Below are 20227 nucleotides of genomic sequence, written 5' to 3' on the forward strand. Positions count from 1 at the left end.
TCTATTTTCAAACAATAGAGGCTGTACAGATCTGATGGTCTACTTCTAAAAGACCAATAAATGCCAATTGACCTACATTCTATTGGTCAGACTCAAGTCCAGCCTGATTAAGCTGATAGCCTTTGCAAAATGGGATCATAAGGGGGAAGCTGGATGGCTCAGTGGATTGAGAGCCAGGCCTAGAGAAGGGAGGTCCTGGGTTCAAATCTGGCCTCAGACACTTCCCAGCTGTGTGACCCTGGGCAAGTCACTTTAACCCCCATTGCCTAGCCCTTACCACTCTTCTGCCTTGGAGCCAATACACAGTATTGACTCCAAGACGGAAGGTAAGGGTTTAAAAAAAAGGGGGGGGTATCATAATCATTGTATGGGGTGGGGTATCCAGTGGCTCTGGAAAGGGATCATAGAACCACAAGAGTTCAGTGTAGGAAGGATCCCGGAGCTAGTCTCATTCATACTGCATAAGAACCCTTGTTCCAAATGAGCCATTGAATTGACTAGATTCAGGCTCTGGCCAAAGATGTCCAGGGAAAGGAATCCACCACCTCTCATTCAACTTGGGGAAACCTTTCATCCTTACATGGAGCCAAATTTTCTTCTTTACTGTTTCTATCCATTGCTCCTGGTTCTGGGTGGAGGTCTGATTCCTTCTCCATGTGGCAATTTGTCAAATATTAGAACACAGCTCTCTTGCCTCTCCCCCATCTCCACTTTTCCTTTCCAGGATAAACATCTCCAGTTCCTTCAACTGTTTCTCATAGGCAGGGATAGTGCTGGACTTGGATTCTTGAATTTAAATCCTGCCACAGATGTGGCTCACATGTGAGCTCACATGCGATGTGGCTCCACTCACAATGTGACCTCGGGCAAGTCTGTGAGCCTCGGTTTCCTCACCTGTCAAATGGATTAGAGAAGGAAAGGACAAACTGTTCCAGTACCTTTGCCAAGAAAACCCCAAATGGGGTCATGAAGAGTTGGACATGACTAAAAAATAACTGACTGACAAACTCCTACAAAGTACCATCAGACAGGATGTTTGGGTGTTTCAGAAGATGACAGCCCTGCTGTCCTCTGTCCTAGTCAGACCACATCTGGCATACTGTATTCAGTTCTGGGACTACATACATTTTTTAAAAAACCCTAACCTTCCATTTTGGAATCAATACTATGTATTGGTTCCAAGGCAGAAGAGTGGTAAGGGCTAGGCAAAATAAGTGACTTGCCCAGGGTCACACAGCTGGGAAGTGTCTGAGGCCAGATTTGAACCTAGAACCTCCCATCTCTAGGCCTGGCTTGCTCTCAATCCACTGAGCTATCCTAAATACATAAAAAAAAACCATTCTGAAAGTACTTTTTTTCTAGCATGATAAGAACTAAACAATTGGTGTTAAATGACTTGCCCAGCATCATACAGCATCACACAGTCACACACAGAGATTTGAACCCAGATCTTCCCTCTTTCATTTCTTTTTTCCTTCTTCCCCCTCTCCTTTTCTCCCTCCCTTCCTTCTTTCCTTTCTTCTTCTCTCCCTCCCTCTTTTCCTTCTTTTCTTCCTTTCTTCCTAGATCCTGGCTCCATATGCACACACCAATAAATCATGAAGAGTATATTAGCCCACTGTGGTTGGGCTCCAGGAATGAAAAATATTAGAATACTCAGAACTGAGAATCAGGTCTTGCTCCTTCCCTGGTGCCCCCTCTCCTGGGTTATTCCTGTCCACAACATACACATTATTCTCCTTAAATAGCACTGAGCTGTCCAATGGAACTGAGTCTGGAAACCTGGGTTAGTATCTCGGGTTTAATGCTTACCAGTCCTGTAGCCCTGGGCAGGTCATTCCCCTCTCTGAGCCTCAGTGTCCTCAGCTGTAAAATGGGGATATTTCTAACTCCCTCATTTGATTCTGTCAGTGGTGCCAAAGAAAGAGTTCTAGTTCTAGGCTCTTAGAAGAGCCAGGTTTTAATCCTAGCTCTACTCTTTCTATTTGTATAATACTGTAGCCAGGGCATTCTGGGAAATGGGGGCTGGACAAGATGCCCTTAAAGGACCTTTTCAACTTTAAATCTATCTCAACCTCAAAACACTACTGAAACATGAATTAGCAGTGTCAGGAAAAGGGGAAGGTAATTAAGAATATCTTGAAGTCCCTCCCTTCTTTCAAGGACTTAATCAGCCACTACCTCCTCCAGGAAGTCAGTGTCTATCTCTGTCTCCCTCCCTCCCTCCCTTCCTCCCTCCATCCCTCCTTCCCTCCCTTTCTTCCTTCTCTCTCTCTTTCTTTCTTTCTCTTTTTCTCACTCTCCCTCTTTCTTTCTTTCTCTCTTTCCTTCTCTCTCTCTCTCTTTCTTTCCTTCTTTCTTTCTTTCTTTCTTTCTTTCTTTCTTTCTTTCTTTCTTTCTTTCTTTCTTTCTTTCTTTCACTGGACCTCATTGATACAAGCTAATACTGGTGAAGAAACTAATCATGAAAATCAGCAGTTAGTCTGCAACTTTTAGTTGACATTTATAGAGTACTTTAGGTTTTACTAGCTACTGTATTTACATAGGTTTATTTCATCCATATCACTTTAGAGTTATCTACAGTACCAATCAGAGGTCATGACTCACCCAAGGTCACACAGATAGTATGTGCTAGAGGTGAGACCTCAAGACCAACTCTCTATCCACTATGGCCATGTTACCTCCCCCATTCTGTCATTCCCTTTCTCATAACCCTGGTATCTGTGTATCTTTCTTTGGGCCAACACACTCCTTTGGGCCAACACATTCCTTTGACACTATTTCTCCCTCTGACTATATTTACTTGTGAATCTGCTCTCTCCATGCATTCATTGCCTTCCCAGTCAGGTTGTAAGCTCCTTCAGCAAAGCCAGCCTCCTACTTAAACTTACACACTCCTGGCCAATCACAATGCTTTACACATCATAGATACTTTAAAATGCCTGGTATATGAATGAAGAAATGAGCAATCTGGTTCTAAATCCTCTTGATTAGAGAAATGCAAATCAAAACAACTCTGAGGTATCACCTCACACCTAGCAGATTGGCTAACCTGACAGCAAAGGAAAATAATGAATGCTGGAGGGGATGTGGCAAACTAGGGACACTAACGCATTGCTGGTGGAGTTGTGAATTGATCCAACCATTCTGGAGGGCAATTTGGACCTATGCCCAAAGGGTGCTAAAAGACTGTCTGCCCTTTGATCCAGCCATAGCACTGCTGGGTTTGTACCCCAAAGAGATAATAAGGAAAAAGACTTGTACAAAAATATTCATAGCTGCGCTCTTTGTGGTGGCCAAAAATTGGAAAACGAGGGGATGCCCATCAATTGGAGAATGGCTGAACAAAGTGTGGTATATGTTGGTGATGGAATACTATTGTGCTCAAAGGAATAATGAACTGGAGGAATTCCATGGAGACTGGAACAACCTCCAGGAAGTGATGCAGAGCGAGAGGAGCAGAACCAGGAGAACATTGTACACAGAGACTGATACACTGTGGTTCAATCGAATGTAATGGATTTCTACATTAGTAGCAATGCAATGATCCAGGATAATTCTGAGGGACTTATAAGAAAGAACACCATCCACACCCAGATAAAGAACTGTAGGAGCAGAAACTCAGAAGGAAGACATTTGACTTATCGATTGTGTATATGGGTATAGAATGTGGGGTTTTAGTTTTTAAACAATTATTATAAAAATTAATAATATGGAAATAGGTATTTAGTGATAATATATGTATAACTCAATGGAATTGCTTGTTGGATCTGGGACCGGTGTTGAGGGGGAGGTAAAGAACATGACTCATGTAACCATGGAAAAATACTTAAATAAAAATGAAATGAAAATGAACAATTAAACACAAGACCAAAGGAAAAAAAGAAGAAGAAAGAAATGAACACTATGAACATTAGGAGTCAGGCAGGTCTAGAGGCCACTGACTGCTGTTCAGTGATCAGAGGAACACCCAAAAGAAAAAACAGATAGATACAAGCCCGGAGAGCAAGGGCAAAAAGGCTCCAGAATTGGCCCAAGGAGGAATGGAGCTACCTTGAGAAGTCAATTAAGATCAGTAAGGCCTGAGGCCCAGGGTGGGACTCTTTTTCTACAACTTTCTCATACTTGTAATTTCTTATGTGGGGCAGTTTTCTCATCTGTCAAATGAACTGGAGAAGGAAATGGCAAATCACTCTATATCTTTGCCAAGAAAACCCCAAATGGGGTCACAAAGAGTAGGACAAGACTGAACAACATTGCAAGGGAATGGGAAACTCCCTGAAGGCACAGCCTCACACAGCATCAGCCACACTGCCAGGACTAGAACAAAGTCAGTCAATTAGTCATTAAACATTGTGCCAGACCCTGAGCTAAGTGCTGGCCATAGGAAGAAAGGAAAAGACAATCCCTGCCCTCAAGGAGCTCATAGTCTAAGGGAGAAGATGGCATGCAAACAGCAATGTACAAACAAGCTATAGATAGGTTTCCTGGTTTAAGAAGCATCAATCCCTCCCCATGGCCTCACTTCTTCCAGGAAGGCTTCTCTGCCCACTATGAACCACATCAGGATTAGGATCACAGGATTTAAGGAAGGAAGGATAATTGAAAATAATTTTTATCATAAAGATATTTTATTTTACCAATTACATGTTTTAACAAATTTCCACCTACATAAGTTTTCCAAAGTTTTATGATCCAAATTGTCTCTAGGGGAGGGACTTTAAAAATCATCTAATAAAAAAATTCTCAAATTTTCAGTCTCAGAATCCCTTTATACTCTTAAAAATTGAGGATTTTTAAATCTTTTGTTTATATTTTTTTTAGTCAGTGACCCCATTTGAAGTTTTCTTGGCAGAGATATTGGAGTGGTTTGCCATTTCCTTCTCCAGCTCATTTTGAAGATGAAGAAACTAAGGCAAACAGGGTTAAGTGATTTGCCAAGGGTCACATAGCTAGTGGCTAGTGTCTAAGGTTTGATTTGAATTCAGGACCTCCTGAATCCAGGCCTGTGTGCTCTATCCATTGTACCTGCCAGCTGCCCTGCTTTGTTTATGTAGGCTATATGAATTGATATTTGCCACATTAGAAATTAAAACTGATGATTAAAATATTCATCCATTTAAAGACCTTCATGAACTGATGCAGAGTGAAATAAGCAGAACCAGGAGAACCTTGTACACAGTAACAGCAATATTGTATAATGATCAACTGTAAAAGACTTAGGTATTCTCAGCAATATAATAATACAGAACAATTCTGAAGGGCATGATAAAGAATACTATCCACTGCCAGACTAAAAACTGTTGGGAGTGAGAAAGCAGATCAAAGCATTTGATTTCTCACTTTGGTTTATTTGTGTTTTTATTTGAGGGTTTTGAGTTTCTATGAGTATTCTCTTACAACAATGACCAATATGGAAATGTTTTGCATGATAATACATGTATGACCCAGATCAAATTACTTATCATCTGGGGGAGGGAAAGGAAGGGAGAGAGGAAGGCAATTTGGATCTTATAATTTTGAAAAATGTATATTGAAAGTTTTATTAAATGTAATTTAAAATTCTCTATTTTAAAATAATTTCAATAAACTCTTTACATGTTGACATGCCATATTTTTATAAAAATAACTATTTTCCAAAAAAAAGTACTGTGAGAAGAGTCATATTGTTTTACAAATTTTATAATCTCTAACATCTGGCTTAATCAAAGATGGCTTCTTATATCTGTTTTTGCATTCCATTTATTGCAACTTTTTTGTGTGTTTTTAAAACATTTTCTGTGTTGGAATCAATACTATGTATTATATGTATATGTATGAATCAATACAACTGTCCCCAATATGTTGTTTTGATTGAAGTATATGAAGAAAATCTAGCCTTGAACAGATATGAAGTTGAAAAAGAGACGAACACTTGATAGGCAAATAAGATCCGAATATTACATGAATAAATATGAACAGGATATCTGGGTGACACAGTGCATAAAGTACCAGGCCTGGAACCAGGAAGAGACTTCAAATCTAGCCTCAGACAATAACTAGCTGGGTGACCCTAGCCAAGTCACTTGACCTTATTTGACTCAGTTTCCTCATTTCCTAGAAAAGGAAATGGCAAACCACTCTAGTATCTTTGCCAAGAAAACTCCAGGGGGCAGTTGGGTAGCTCAGTGGATTGAGAGCCAAGCCCACAGATGAGAGGACCTAGGTTCAAATCTGGCCGCAAATACTTCTTAACTGTGTGACCCCTGGCAAGTCACTTAACCCCCATTGCCTACCTCTCACCACTCTTCTGCCTTGAAACCAATACACAGTATTGATTCCAAGAAGATAAGGGTTTTTAAAAAACAAAAACAAAAAAAGAAAACAAGAAAACTCCAAAAGGAGTCACAAAGAGTTGGGCATGACTGAAAAACCGCTAAATGCCAACAAAATTATTATGAAAATAGTTTTGACCGCCTGGATCTGGTGAAAGGTGGCTAATCTAATAATAGCTTCATTTTGCAAAGGAAGAAAGTAGGTCTTTTGAAGGCAAGGGACTTGTCCATTGCCATATGACAAGACTGAGGCAAAGCTAGGGGTAAAACCCTGGCATCCGGAACCTTAGCCCAGTGTCATTCCAATAGAGCCAGAGCCCTCTCTACCCCCTTTCTCTGTCCTTGTCTGGCCCCAGCCTCCCCCTCTCAGGAGGGCCAGCTGTAAAGGACATTAAGAAGGCACATGGCCAGACTGGCCTTCAAGGACACACTCCCCTTTCTGTCTTTGTCCCTGGGTTTCCCTTGAAGAGAGAATCCCAGGAAGTGACTGTTCTTCATCGCCTTTGTTCACAGCCTTCCCCCCCCTCCAGTCCACCTGTCATTGGCCCACAAAAGCCAGGCCCTCTGGGGACACGGGGACCCCTCCCTGATGTTTGTTCCTATAGGGAACTCCAGGCCTTCTCAGGTCTGTGGAAAAAAGCCATCCCTGAATTTTCCTGGCAAAACCTGATGACCCCGGCAGGGCAGCCCAAGGCCAGCTGGGGGATCTCCTTGGAAATGCACTAGGCTGTTGGGCTCAGTTTTTCCAGGTAATATTAGAATCACTGAATCTTATTGCTGGAAGGAACCTCAGAGGGGACATCATCCACAATTTTATTGTTTGGACATGTCCAACTCTTTGGGATCCCATTTGGGGATTTTCTTGGCAAAGATACTGGAGTGATTTGCCATTTCCTGCTCGTTTGACAGATAAGGAAACTGAGGCCAACAGGGTTCAGTGATTCTCCCAGGATCACACAGCTAGAAAGGAGCTGAGGCCAGATTTGAACTCATGAAGATGAATCTTCCTGGCTCCAGGTTAGGCATCTTTATCCACTGCCCTACCTAGCTATCCCAGTAGGGTAGGTACTTAACAAACAGCGATGGATTTCTACACTCTTAGATCCCTTCTAGCTTTAACTCCAAGAAGTCAGGTGAGGTGGCTCAGTGGATAAAGCACTGAACTTGGAGTCAGGAAGACATGAATTTGGAGCCAGACTCAGACACAAGCTTAGTTATGTGACCCTGGGCAAGTCACTTTAATGTCTTTGTGCCTCATCTTTACAAATGGGAATAAAAAGAGCATTCATTCTCTAGGTTGTTGAAAGAATGATATGAAATGAAGGGAGGATGGGAGATAAGTGTTTATATAGTACCTACTATGTGCCAAATGCTTTATAAATATTATCTCATTTGATATATGTATCTCAGATGGCATTTGTCTAGAGTCAGGAGGATGTGAGTTTAAATCTATTCTTGGGCATTTCCTATCTAGGTAACCTTGGGCAAGTCACTTAATCTCGTTTGCCTCAATTTCCTCATCTGTAAAATGGGAATAATAATAGCACCTACACACCAGGGTTATTGTGAGAGTTAAATGAGATAGCAATTATAAAGGGCAATACCTGTCATTCAGTAAGAACTATGTAAGCTGTAACATTATTATATTTGTAAAGTGCTTTGCCAAGCTTTTATTTATTTTTTACATTTTTTAAATTAAATTTTTATTTTTTTAGAATATTTTTTCACGTTTCCATGATTCATGTTCTTTCTCTCCCTTCTTCCCTCCCCGCTCCAAGAACCAACAAGCAATTCCACTGGATTATACAAATGTTGTCACTTGATAATTATTTCCATATTATTCATTTTTGTAATAGAATAATCTTTTAAAGGCTAAACCCCAAATCACATACGCATATATACATGTGATAAGTGATGTCATATGTTTTGCTTTTGCATTTCTCTTCCCATAGTTCTTTCTCTCAATGTGGTTAGCATTCTTTCCCATAAGTCCTTCAGGACTGTCCTGGCTTGTTGCACTGCTACTAGTATTTGCAAACCTTTTAAAGCACTATATAAATGCTAGCGATGATCAGTTCCCTGATCTTTTGAGCTTCATTATTGTTATTATTATATTATATTAGAATTATTATCATCATTTTTCAATTATAAAATTTCCAGCCTCTTTTGCCTAATGATTTTGAAGGGCTCTATCTGGGGTTAGGGCTGGGGTTCAAGAATCCAGATGCAGCCTGGAGCTAAAGTCCTCCCAGAGAATACATCACAGTTTACTGGTCTGCTGAGGATCAGAGCCAATGATCAGCCACTAACCCCTGAGCAAACCAGCCCTCTCTCACTGACCTGACTACCAGGCTACGTCTTGATGCTGCCACCCGGGGGCCTATTCAGGCCTCTCCTCTCATGAACACACACGTCCTGACCAGGGCTTCAGGGAATTGGTCAGAAACCAGAAAAACAGGTCCTCCTGCTTGATGGGCGGCTGCTCCTCTGGGTTGCTCCACTGGCATTCCAAGAAGTCAGAGCCCAGCCCCTGCCTCGAAGTCCCCTGCTCCCTTGCAGGCACAGAAGGTATCAGGAGTGAGGGTGGCCCAGGGGCAGGCCTAAAGTCACTCAGGGTTTCCACAATCATTCTGGTGATTCAGAGATACCTGGTCTGGCAGAGAGAAAGCCTGGGTTTTAGTCCTGTCTCTAAAAACTGTCTGTGTGACTTTGGACAAGTCATTTCCCCCTTCTGGAACTCAGTCTCTTTTGCTATTTTTTAAAATGCTAGTCATTTAAATGAGAGGGTTGGCATGGTCCTAGGTGACTGATGATGAAACTTTCTGCCCATATCCTAACCACTTACAGAGAGGTAAAGGATGCAAATATGGCCAATGTGGACATCTCCTTAGCTTGACAAAGCATATTTGTTACAAGGATATTGTTTTCCTTTTTCTTTTCTTTTTTTCCCCCCCTGTGTAGGGGTGGGCAGGAAGGGAGAGTAGCCAAAAGAAAGATAAAGAAAAGAAAGAAAATAGAGACATTGAAGTAAGAATTTTCTTTCAAATGTACAGAAGCAAACCAAAGGAAAACCAAGAAGAATCACAGACAAGCAGGAAAGCAATGAAATTTAGATGTTAAAGTTTATTGTATTCTTTTAATTTAATTTTCATTTTTTTTGAAACCCTTATCTTGAGTTCTCTAAGACAGAAGGGCAAGGGTTAGTCACACAGAGGTTAAGTGACTTGGCCAGGGTCACAAAGCTAGGAAGAAGTGTATGAGTGCCTGACTCCAGGCCTGATGCTCTATCTACCATGTCACGTAGCTGCCTCTATTTATTATATTCTTAAATAGAAAAGCAAGCTGCCCATAAGACACTCATGGTTTTATTTACCATAATCTTCTTTTTTCTGTTCCACTGTATATATGTAATGCCCATTTGGTGTTGATTAAGTAACACACTTTTAAAACAATTTTAAAGATTCAGAGAAAATAAAACGAGAGAGAAACAAGAACTTGCCCAAATTCTCTAAAGGAAATCAATGCACTTTGACACTTGGAGAAGATAAACCTAAACTAGAACAGTGAAAAGAAGAAAAATTCACTAAAAAGGTTCAAGGTCTAGGAACTTCTCAGAAATTCATAAACATACTCTTCAAGATTCAGTCATCGGGGGGCAGCTGGGTAGCTCAGTAGATTGAGAGCCAGGCCTAGAGAGGGAGGTTCTTGGTTCAAATCTGGCCTCTGATACTTCCTAACTGTGTGACCCTGGGCAAGTCCTTAACCCCCCACTGCCTAGCCTTTACTACTCCTCTGTTGCTAGATGTTTGGGATAGAAAGATGGAATGATCCCTGTCCTTAAATGGCTTATATTCTATTGGGGGCAACAATATGTAAATATATAAAAGTTCTCATGTGGTGCTGAATCTGAGCCTTGAAAGAAGCTGGGTGAGGAAGGGGGATTCTAAGAGGCAGTGATGAGGAGGGTGTATAGCCCAGTTTCTTCCTCTCAGGGTCTCAGTTTCCCTACCTGAGATTTTACTGGATGACCTCTAAGGCTCCTTCTAGCTTCAGATCTTTGATCTTCCAATTCTCTCTTCTAAAAGTTCTCTCCTCTCCAGGCCCAAGGCACAGGAAAGACTCATGGCACTTTCCAAAGTCTCTGACACTGAAAAAACAATGAGCTCTCTTCAGCCAAAACAGATAATTCCTGTTTATTCCCCTGCATGTACCCCATGTCTTCCCCATCTCCCCCATCCTTCTCCAGGACTTCCTTTTAACCATCCTCCTTCTCCAATCCTGCTTAAAGAAATTCTATCTATCCTTCAAGGCCAAGTCCCAGAGAAGGAATATAAGCTAGGAGATCATCTGGTCCAACCCTTCATGTTACAGAGAGGATAACAAAGCTCCATAAAAGGGAAATGACTGTAATAAGGTTCCAAAGTAAATAAATAACCTCACTAGATTTTGAACTCGGTTCCTTTGAGTTGGGTGGGATAATGGACCAGGTATTGAACTTAAGAGTCAGGAAGACTCAAGGCCAAATATTGTCTCAGGCACTTAATTAAGGCAAATCAATTAAATAAGTTTCCTCATTTGCAAAATGAGGATAATAATAGCACCAACTTCTGATGGAGTTATTGTGAAGATCAAACGAGACAATATTTATAAAGCGCTTAACACAGTGCATGGAACCTAGGAGATGCTCTATCAATGTTAGCAATTATGATGATGATTATTCAGACTCATGCTCTTCTCCTACCAAAGCCTGGCCTTTATTAGCTGCATGATCTCTGGGCAAGGCATTTCTTTGTTCTTTATCGCCCTGTCTACACCCTGCCCCCCTCCCCCAACTAAAGGACCTGTTTTCTCCTCTGTGAAATACGTATAATTATCTCTGCATGATCTAAGTCAGAGGTTGGTCCCAATATGGGACCAAACTATTGAGTAAAGGAAATGATTCCTAAAGCACCACTCAACTCCATCCCCATCCTGAGTTTCTTTTCTCAAAATCTATACCTCGATTTTGTGTGCCACACACCCTAAATTGTGGGTATGGTTGTGATCTCCCCATAGAGGGATATTCGCTGCCCTTCCTCTGTGTCCCCCAGACATAGAACTTTTTGAAGGCAGGCATGGGTCTGCTCCCATATTTTTCAAATTGGGAGCTCTTCAATGATAAGGCCTGGATCTACTCCTTCTGTTTCTCCCCTCAACACTATGAGCAGACGATGAGGCCTGAAACAAAAGGCCCAGCATCTAAAGGGTGCAAAATAAAGTCAGTTGATCTCCATCATTGAAGGTGTCCAAATAAAGGTTTGCCAGGTATTTGCGAGCAATGAGTTTCATTGCTCAGGTGACCCCTGAAAAGCCTGGCACACAGTAAACAGTTAATAAATGCCTGCGATTGATTGATCAGTTGTAAACTCTGAGATCCTTCTCTTCTTCCAAAACTGCACTCAAGTGCCACTTCTTTCATGAAGCCTTTACTTAAACATGACCTCTCCATTGTCCCTATAACATCTTGGCTCCCCCCCCCCCCAACTTCTGTAAGTATAAGCCATATTCCTTTACCCAGTGCCATGCCCTCCCCAATTCCCCAATGGACTGCAAACTCCAAGAAGGCATGGACTGGTTAGTTTTTCATTTGTGTATTCCTAGCATCAATTCAATTAAGTCTGAATAGCATTTATTAAACCTCTTGTATGTGCCAGACACTATACTATGGATACCAAGTCATAAGTGAAATAATCCCTGCCCTCAAGGAGCTTATATTCTACCCAGAGGGACCCAAACATGGTAGGTGCTCGATAAATGTTTATTGGGGTAGCAGCTAGATGACTTGGTTGATAGAGAGCCAGACCTAGAGTCAGGAGGACTAGTTCCCTAGTCCTTATTGCTCTTCTGCCTTGGAACAAATAACACAGCATTGATTCTAAGATGGAAGATAAAGGTTAAAAAAAAGTCAAGAATCTTGGGTTCCAGTCCTGGCTCTGTTACTGTCTCAAAGTGTTCCTTAGACGAGTCATTTCCACTATCTTGGCCTCTGTTTTCTCCTTTGCAGACTGAAAAGTTTGGACTTTTCTGTGGTCCTTTTGATTCACATTCTGTGTCAAAGGAGACAATATTTGTAAAGCACTTACTTAGTACAGTACCTGGTACATAGTAGTCACTTAATTAATGCTCATTCCCTTCCCTTCCTTCTTTTCTGTGTTAAAGTCCATTCCACCTCTGATATTCTATGATCTTTATTTTAAGATATTAAGTGATTATTACCCCTATTTTACGGTTAGGAAACTGAGGTACAGAGAAAGTAAGTGCCTTGCCCAGAGTTACACACTAAGTGTCTATAACAGAATTTGAACTCGAGTCTTCCTGTCTTTAGGGCCAATATTCTATCCACTGCATTGCTTAACTGATCATAGGAGAGTGGAGGAGGGGAGCCCTCTCAGGGTATAGTCCCATCACCAATCATCACCATCAGCCAATCCTCTCTCCGAGTCCAAGTTGTTCCCATGGTTCTAAGCCTTGAATGAATGAGGGTCCTGCTTATACCGAGTGATGCCTCTGCCCACCTGCTGCCATCCCCTCTCCCTTTGCCCTCTGACAGATATTGGCCAAAACTGCTTCCCTCATCCCTTTCTCCAATCTCACTCTCTAGAGTATTGCCAGTCTAGCCTCCTCTCTTTGTCCAGGCTCTGCCCCTGGGCTTCAGGCCCAGATCAGGGGCAGCAGGAGGCCTGGCACTGACCAGGAAACAGATGGTAGAATAGTACCCAATCCCCCTGGATGGCAAGGCCCTGGGAGCACTTGGGACACTGCCAAACTTCAGGATTGGAAGAGAACTCAAAGGGCACCCAGTCCAGCCTTTAGCTGAACAAGTTTATAGCCCAACAGAGACTTGCTCTTAATCCGTTCTCTGATTCAGAGAGGCCAGCAATGATGGCAGGAGGACTTCTCTGCCAGTGGGCATAGGCAGATCATGGGATTCTTACTAGAAGATATAATTAGAGCGGAGCAACTGAGGCTGTGTCCCCGGGTGCTGACATTTGGGAAAAGGGAAACACTTCTTCTTTGAAGTCCTCATAAATGCATGCCAACCCTGGGTTACCCCCTCCCTACCCCCTGTCTTGTAGACCTCCACAATATCCCCAACAAATGACTATATAGCTTCTACTTGAATGCCTCTAGTGATAGGGAGCCAATGACCTCACAAAATAGTCTGTTCCACTTTAGGACTGTTTTGTTAGGAAGTGATTTCTTACACCAAGCTGAAAACTGCCTCTCTGCAGCTTCTCATGACCAACTGGAACACTAGACTCAGAGGAGACCTGGGTTCAAATCCTAGCTTTTCTTCTTCTGACCTGTGTGATGATGTCCAATCATTTAACCTTTCTGAGACTCAGTTGTCCCATCTGACAAATGTGGGGGTTGAACTTTCAATTCTGTTTCCCATTAACCAAAAGGCCCTTCAATTATGTAAATACAATGATCATGTCTTACCAGGTCTTGGTCTCCAGACTTAAATAGTCCTAGGGGTGGAGGGGAATCTTTTTTGCCCATTTGCTGTCTCACCCTCTCTTCTCTGGGGTCATCCCAATTCTCTCACACCTTTAGAGGGTTGCCTCTAGACTCTACCCTCACATGCCTCCTGTTTTCTCCCTACTCCCAGAGGAAGTCAATGGATCCAGGAGTTGGCACAGGGTCTGGAGAGATCTGTCCTCAGAGGACAAGAATAACTGGCAAGAGGAGTTGGGCTAATCCTTGAGTCATTCTGAGTCCCAAGATCCTTGAGTCTTCTGGCAGGTCAGCCCCTCTCCTGAGTCAGTGAAATGACCAAACTGAAACTTCCCACACCAGATACCCAATGACCTGGCTGAAATCAGGCAATGGGAAAAGTGAAAATGGGGTGGCAGGGTTAATGGAAATCTGGGGGCAAGCCTCAAAGGAAGCCCAATGGAAAATCAGTGGGCATCCATCAGGCAGGGGATTAAAAGGAAACTGCATAGCAAGACTAATGGAAATCAGGCAAGAGGTCTCATAGGCAATGAGACAATGGGCTTAATGGATATATCAGGTGGCTGAACTAATGGAAGGAAGGTGCTAGGGCTCAGATATAATGGGCTGCCAGGGCTAACAGAAATGGCTTGTTGGGGATAGTCCAGCATGGGTCTAATAGGAAATTGGACTGCTGGGCTAAGCAGTGGATTCTCCTTGGGAACTGAAGAGATCATAGAACCAGATCAGCTCTCAGGAGCTAGGACTTCTACCTTACATTTCTTTCTTAAAAAAAAAAAAAAAGATATATTTTGGTTTTTATATTATCTACATATCTCCCTCTTCTAGATCTGTCCTTATAACAAAGATTTTTTTAAAGAGGAAGAGAAAACAAAATTCAGCCCAATCAACACACACACACACACACACACACACACACACACACACACACACACACACACACACACACACTACCACCACCACCACCACCACCACCACCAACAACAACAACAACAACAACAAAACAAACAAACAAACAAAAACCCTGATGTTATAGGGAATGTTCCATACTCACAGCCTCTCACTCTGCAAAGGAAAGGAGAAAAGTATTCATACTTTCTCTTTGGGTCCATGCTTGGTCTTTATAATTTTGCAACATTCATTTTCAAGTATCCTTTTCCATTGTCATAGTAATTGTGTACATTGTTTTCCTAGTTCTGCTTCTTTTACTTTGTATCAGTTCATTTAAGTCTTTCCATGGTTCTCTGTATTCATCATATTCGCCTAGTAATGTTCTATTTCATTCAAGTTCCACCATTTGCTTAGCCATTCCCCAGTGGGTCTGCATCTACTTTGTTTCTAATTCTTTCCTACCTCCAATTTCTGTCTCTTTTTGACTTGGCTTAACCAAGCTTCTCAATCTAGCCTTGGGGTGGGGTTCAGCTCATTGTCTTCCTTCCCCCAAACCAGTTTCTATTCCTGCCAGTCCTGCTTCTCTGTCCTTGGACTCACTGGCCTTCCTGGCCCGGGCTCAGACTTTCAGAATTGCCTGACTTCTCTTTGCCACCCTACCAAAAGCTCTGGTTCCTTCATCTTCCCCAGTATTACAGCAGCCCTTACCCTATCTGAACCTAGGGTCCACCTCATGATTGCAGCAGCCTTTCCCCCTCTAATAAGTCCTTGACTTTACCTCCTACCCACAGAACCAGAGCCATCAAATAAGCCCAGCCCTAACTAAGCCCTTTCCCAGCTCAGGATTCTGTAATAGCTAGCTCTCCATAATTCAAAGCTCGGCATTCAAGACTGCAAGGTCTAGCAAACTATATACCTCCCTGACTTCATTTCCCCTAGCATCTCTTCATATCCAGTATTTCATTTGTTGTAAGGATCATCTACAAAGGTGGAATTACTATTGTGCTACAAAAAAATTATGGACAAGATGGTTTCAGAAAAGCCTGAGAAGACTTATTCGATCTGATGCAAAATGAATTGATCAGAATAACCAGAAGAACACTGTATACAGTGATGGAGATATTGTACAATGATCGACTATGAATGGTGAGCTATACTCACCAATATAATGATCCAAGACAATCCTGAAGGACTTATAAGGAAAACTACACCTCCAGAGAAAGAACTGATGGAGTCCAAATTGCATTTCAAAGCATATTTTTTAAACTTTATTTTTTATTGGGTTTTCTTATGAGGGAAGGGTCTGTATTTTCCTTCTTTCTTTTTTTTTTTTAACCCTTACCTTCTGTCTTGGAGTATTGGCTCCAAGGCAGAAGAGAGGCAAGGGCTAGGCAATGGGGGTTAAGTGACTTGCTCAGGATCACACAGCTAGGAAGTGCCTGAGGCCAGATTTGAAACCAGGACCTCCAATCTCTAGGCCTGGCTCTCAATCCACTGAGCCACCCAGCTGCCCCCCCTGTATTTTCTTCAGTAACATGGTTAACATGGAAATACTTTACATGATTACACCTATATATATATATATATATATATATATATATATACACACACACACACACACACATATATATATATATAATTGCTTGTTTTCTTGAGAAAGCAGAGAAGTAGAGGAGGGAGAAAATTTGGAATTCAAAAAAATTTTTAAATGTTAAAAATTGTTTTTACATGTAATTGAAAAAAACTAAATTTTAAGAAGAAAAAATTAAGCTCATCAAACAAAAATTGAAAAATAAAAGATTCCTCCATAGTGGTAAAGTAAAAGTTGGCATCCCTGTTCTCATGTTATAGATAAATTAGGCTCTTAGGGAATATGGAGCTGAAAGGGATCTTAAAATACAGATTATCAGGAAGGATCCAATAGAACTTAACCATCTAATTTCACAAACATCAACTATCCATTGTGTTCTAGACATCATTCTAGCTCATAAGGCCATAAAAACAAAATTAACTTTGCTCTCAGAGTTTATGTCCCACTGGGGGATCCAACATGTGTAGAAATAAATTATAATAGAAGGTAATTAAATACAGAGGATCAGGAAGGGCTTCAAAGAGGAAGTGGCACCTGGGCTGTCCCTTTAAAGACAAACATTTTGAAACAAAGATAGAAAGGAGATACATTCCAAGACTGGGTGATATGTTATGCAAATTCTCAAGAGCATAAGAAAGGGAAAACAGAAATATGAAATATCATTGAAAAGACAGATAGGAGTCAGATTGTAGAAACAGATTTAGAGTTTAGAGTTCATATAGTTTAAAGACATTATTTTACAAATGAGGAAACTGAAGCCCAGAGGGGTTTAATGACTTGCCCAAGGTCATGCAGGTAGTAAATGGCAAAGCTGAGATTTGAGCATGGGACATCTGATTCCAAGTCTAAGCTGAGACATATATATATATATATATATTTTTTTTTTTTTATTTGAGATGCAGTAGGAAGTCAATGAAATTTTTTGAGTAGCCTAAAAAACATCTAGTGATCATCAGTTATACCTAATATCTTATGCTAGTCAACCACTGGGGATATGAGGGGGAAAAACTAAAATAATCCTCACCCTCAGAGAGCTTATGTTCTATTGGACAGAATTTTTTTTTTTAATGTACAAAGTGCTTCCCATATGTTAAATCTTTTGAATCTTCCCAAAACCATGTGACATAAATACCTCAGGCATTATTATTCCTGATTTATAGATAAGAAAACTGAGACTGGGCTGCTCATTTGGCCATCATTGGGGCTCAGACCCTACTTTCACCTATACCAGTGATGGCAAACCTTTTAGAGACTGAGTGCCCAAACAACACCCTCACACTGAATATGAGCCATCCCCTTATCCCACACAGGGAAGGGAGGAAGCACTCCCATTGGGCTGCTGGGCAGAGGAATGGGTGAAGTGAGAAATGTCCTCAGGTGAGCATGGAAAAGAGGAGGGGAGCAGCCCCTTCTGGCACACATGCCATAGGTTCGACAACACAGATATATACTATTGCAATGCCTGCCATAAGTCTCTTCCTATTTCAAACCTGCCCCCTTGCAGCTGCCAATGATTTTCCTCAGGCAACAGATCTGGTCCTGCCATTCCTCTACTCTGGAAACTCCAGTGGCTCCCTCTTACATCTAGGATCAAATACAAATTCCTTTGTTTGCATTCAAAGCTCTTTACAACTTGGCCCATTCCTAACTTTCTAAACTTTCGATACATTTCTCCTCTTCCATATACCCTACAGCAAAGATGTCAAACTCAAATAGAAATGGGAACCTCTCATTCATACCCAAGGATCCTGGGAGCTATAAACTAACTTGTGGGATGTTTGATATCTCTCTCTACAATACAACCACTCATTTTTGTTCATCTCATATGATGCTTCCATCTCTAGTCTCTATACCTTTGTTCTGGCTGTGCCTTGTGCCTAGAATGCCTTCCTTCTTCATCTCCACCTCTTGGATTTCCTGTTTCCTTCAAGACTCAATTCAAGGACAACCTTGTACATGAAGTCTTTTCTGACCCTACTCCCATTCTCACTCTCCCCTAGGATTCTCCCTCCCCAAATTGTCTTATATACATTTTGTATGTAGTCTGAATCCACATATACATATGTGTACATGTTGTTTTCCCTGGTTAAACTGTTAGCCCCTTAAGGGTGAAGACTGGTTCATTTTTTTATTTGTATCTTCAGTGCCTGGCACATAGTAGGCACTTTAGAAATGCTTTTTGGAGGGGAAGCTAGGAAAATGGAGTCTGTTGACATGGCTTGAAATCTAGCCTCAGACACCTCCTAGCTATGTGACCCTGGCTGGGCAAGTCACTTAACCCCACTGCCTAGTTCTTACTGCCTTTTTTTTTTCCTTAGAAGTGACACTTAGTAGGGCAGCTAGGTGGATCACTGGATAGACAGCAAGGCCTAGAGACAAGAGGTCCTGGGTTCAAATGAGGCCCAAGATACTTCCTAGTTGGGTGACCCTGGGCAAGTCACTGAACCCCAATTACCAAACCCTTACTACTCTTCTGCCTTGGAACTGATACTTAGTATTGACTCGACAAAGACAAAAGATAAGTATTAAAAAAAAAAAGAATGGAGACTAAGTATCAATTCTAAGACAGGTTAGGTAGGGCTTTAAAAAAAAAAAAGAAATGTTTTTTGAGTCACATGACTAATAAGAGGTAGGATTTGATCCCAATTCCAGAGCTCTATCCCACCCATCACATTGTCTCTAACTCAGGCCACCCGTGCCTTACAAAGTTTATTTTGGAAGCCCAGGTGAGGATGGCAGTGGCAGGGCTCCTAGCTCCCTCTCAAGGGCTCCTCCTATTACCCCACACTGCCCACCTGGCCCTTGCCTCAGCCGCCTTTCCATCTATTCCTCCTTCCAGGTTCAGGGGCAGAAACAAGGGGAGGGGGCGCTCCCTGCCTGGGCCCCACGGAATTTAGGACAGTCAGTTGATACCCTGGCCCCAGCCCATGAAGAACCCTTGCCTGGGCTGCGAGGTGGAGACTGGCATCAGCTGGCTCAGGAATGTGCCAGGCCTTGTCAATCAGGATGGAGCAGCCTGGCCCAAGCAGGCATGAGGACCTGGTCATTCTGGCTGGACAAAGAGGTTGAAATTGCAAGCACATTTGGGTAGGGAGCCTAGTGAGAGTCTGCTGAGACTCAGACAAAGCTGTACCCCAGGGATGAGGCAAAGGGACAGGGAAAGGAGGGAGGAGCAGCGGAGAGGAGTGGCAAGAAGAATTAAATCATGGAAAGCAAAAAGCAGCACAATTGATTTGACAGAGTCTGCCTGGAGTCAGGAAGGCCCCGTTCTGGTTTAGACTGACTGTACAATTCTAGGTAGGTCATTTAACCTCTTAGTGTACCCAGGCAACCTCTAGGATTAGAAGTGGCAAAGAAGGTACCAGTCTGAGCTGGTGGAAGGGATTTCCTATACAGGTGAGGTCATACACAGATCTAGGCCAGGCAAGGGGCTATAGTGGAAGGAACACCGGGACTGAAGCCAAAGTACTGGGTTCTGGGTTCTAATTATGGCTCCACTATTTACCACCTATGTGACCATAGGGAAATCCTTCTCTCTCTCTCTCTCTCTCTCTCTCTCTCTCTCTCTCTCTCTCTCTCTCTCTCTCTCTCTCTCTGTCTGTCTCTCTCTCTCTCTCTCTCTCTCTCTGTCTGTCTGTCTCAGTTTTCTCATCTGAAAAGTGGGGGCAGAGGGTAGAGAGGATGAATTATTGGATTCATCTCTCAGAATCTTTCCAGCTCCAATTCTTCTAACCCTATGATTTAAGTTCCAATCTCTGCCTTGCCATGGATAAGCAAATCCCTTCCCTTCCCAGATCCTCACTTTCCTTATCTGTTAGACATGGATAGTAATCCTCACCCTACCCCAAGTCACAAGATTGTAAGGAAGTCACTTAATAAACTTTGGGACAATAGGGAAATTGAATCTATCCTTAGGAATTGTGTCAGCAGAAAA

General features: G+C 42.1%; 1 protein-coding gene across 2 annotated transcripts in view; it reads right to left on the reverse strand.

Annotated features, from left to right (window-relative positions):
- The window catches only part of P2RY2 (purinergic receptor P2Y2), a 62915-nt gene that overhangs the window by 15487 nt on the left and 27201 nt on the right, over window positions 1–20227 (reverse strand). The window contains exon 2 of one of the 2 annotated variants that reach the window (XM_007491022.3): window positions 10324–10461. The exons of the other annotated variant lie outside the window; for it this stretch is intronic. The gene's annotated coding sequence lies outside the window, so the exon portion shown is untranslated. The remainder of the gene's footprint in view (window positions 1–10323; window positions 10462–20227) is intronic. 2 annotated transcript variants of the gene reach the window in all.

This window comes from Monodelphis domestica, chromosome 4 (genome assembly GCF_027887165.1).
Source record: "Monodelphis domestica isolate mMonDom1 chromosome 4, mMonDom1.pri, whole genome shotgun sequence".
NCBI lineage: Eukaryota > Metazoa > Chordata > Mammalia > Didelphimorphia > Didelphidae > Monodelphis > Monodelphis domestica.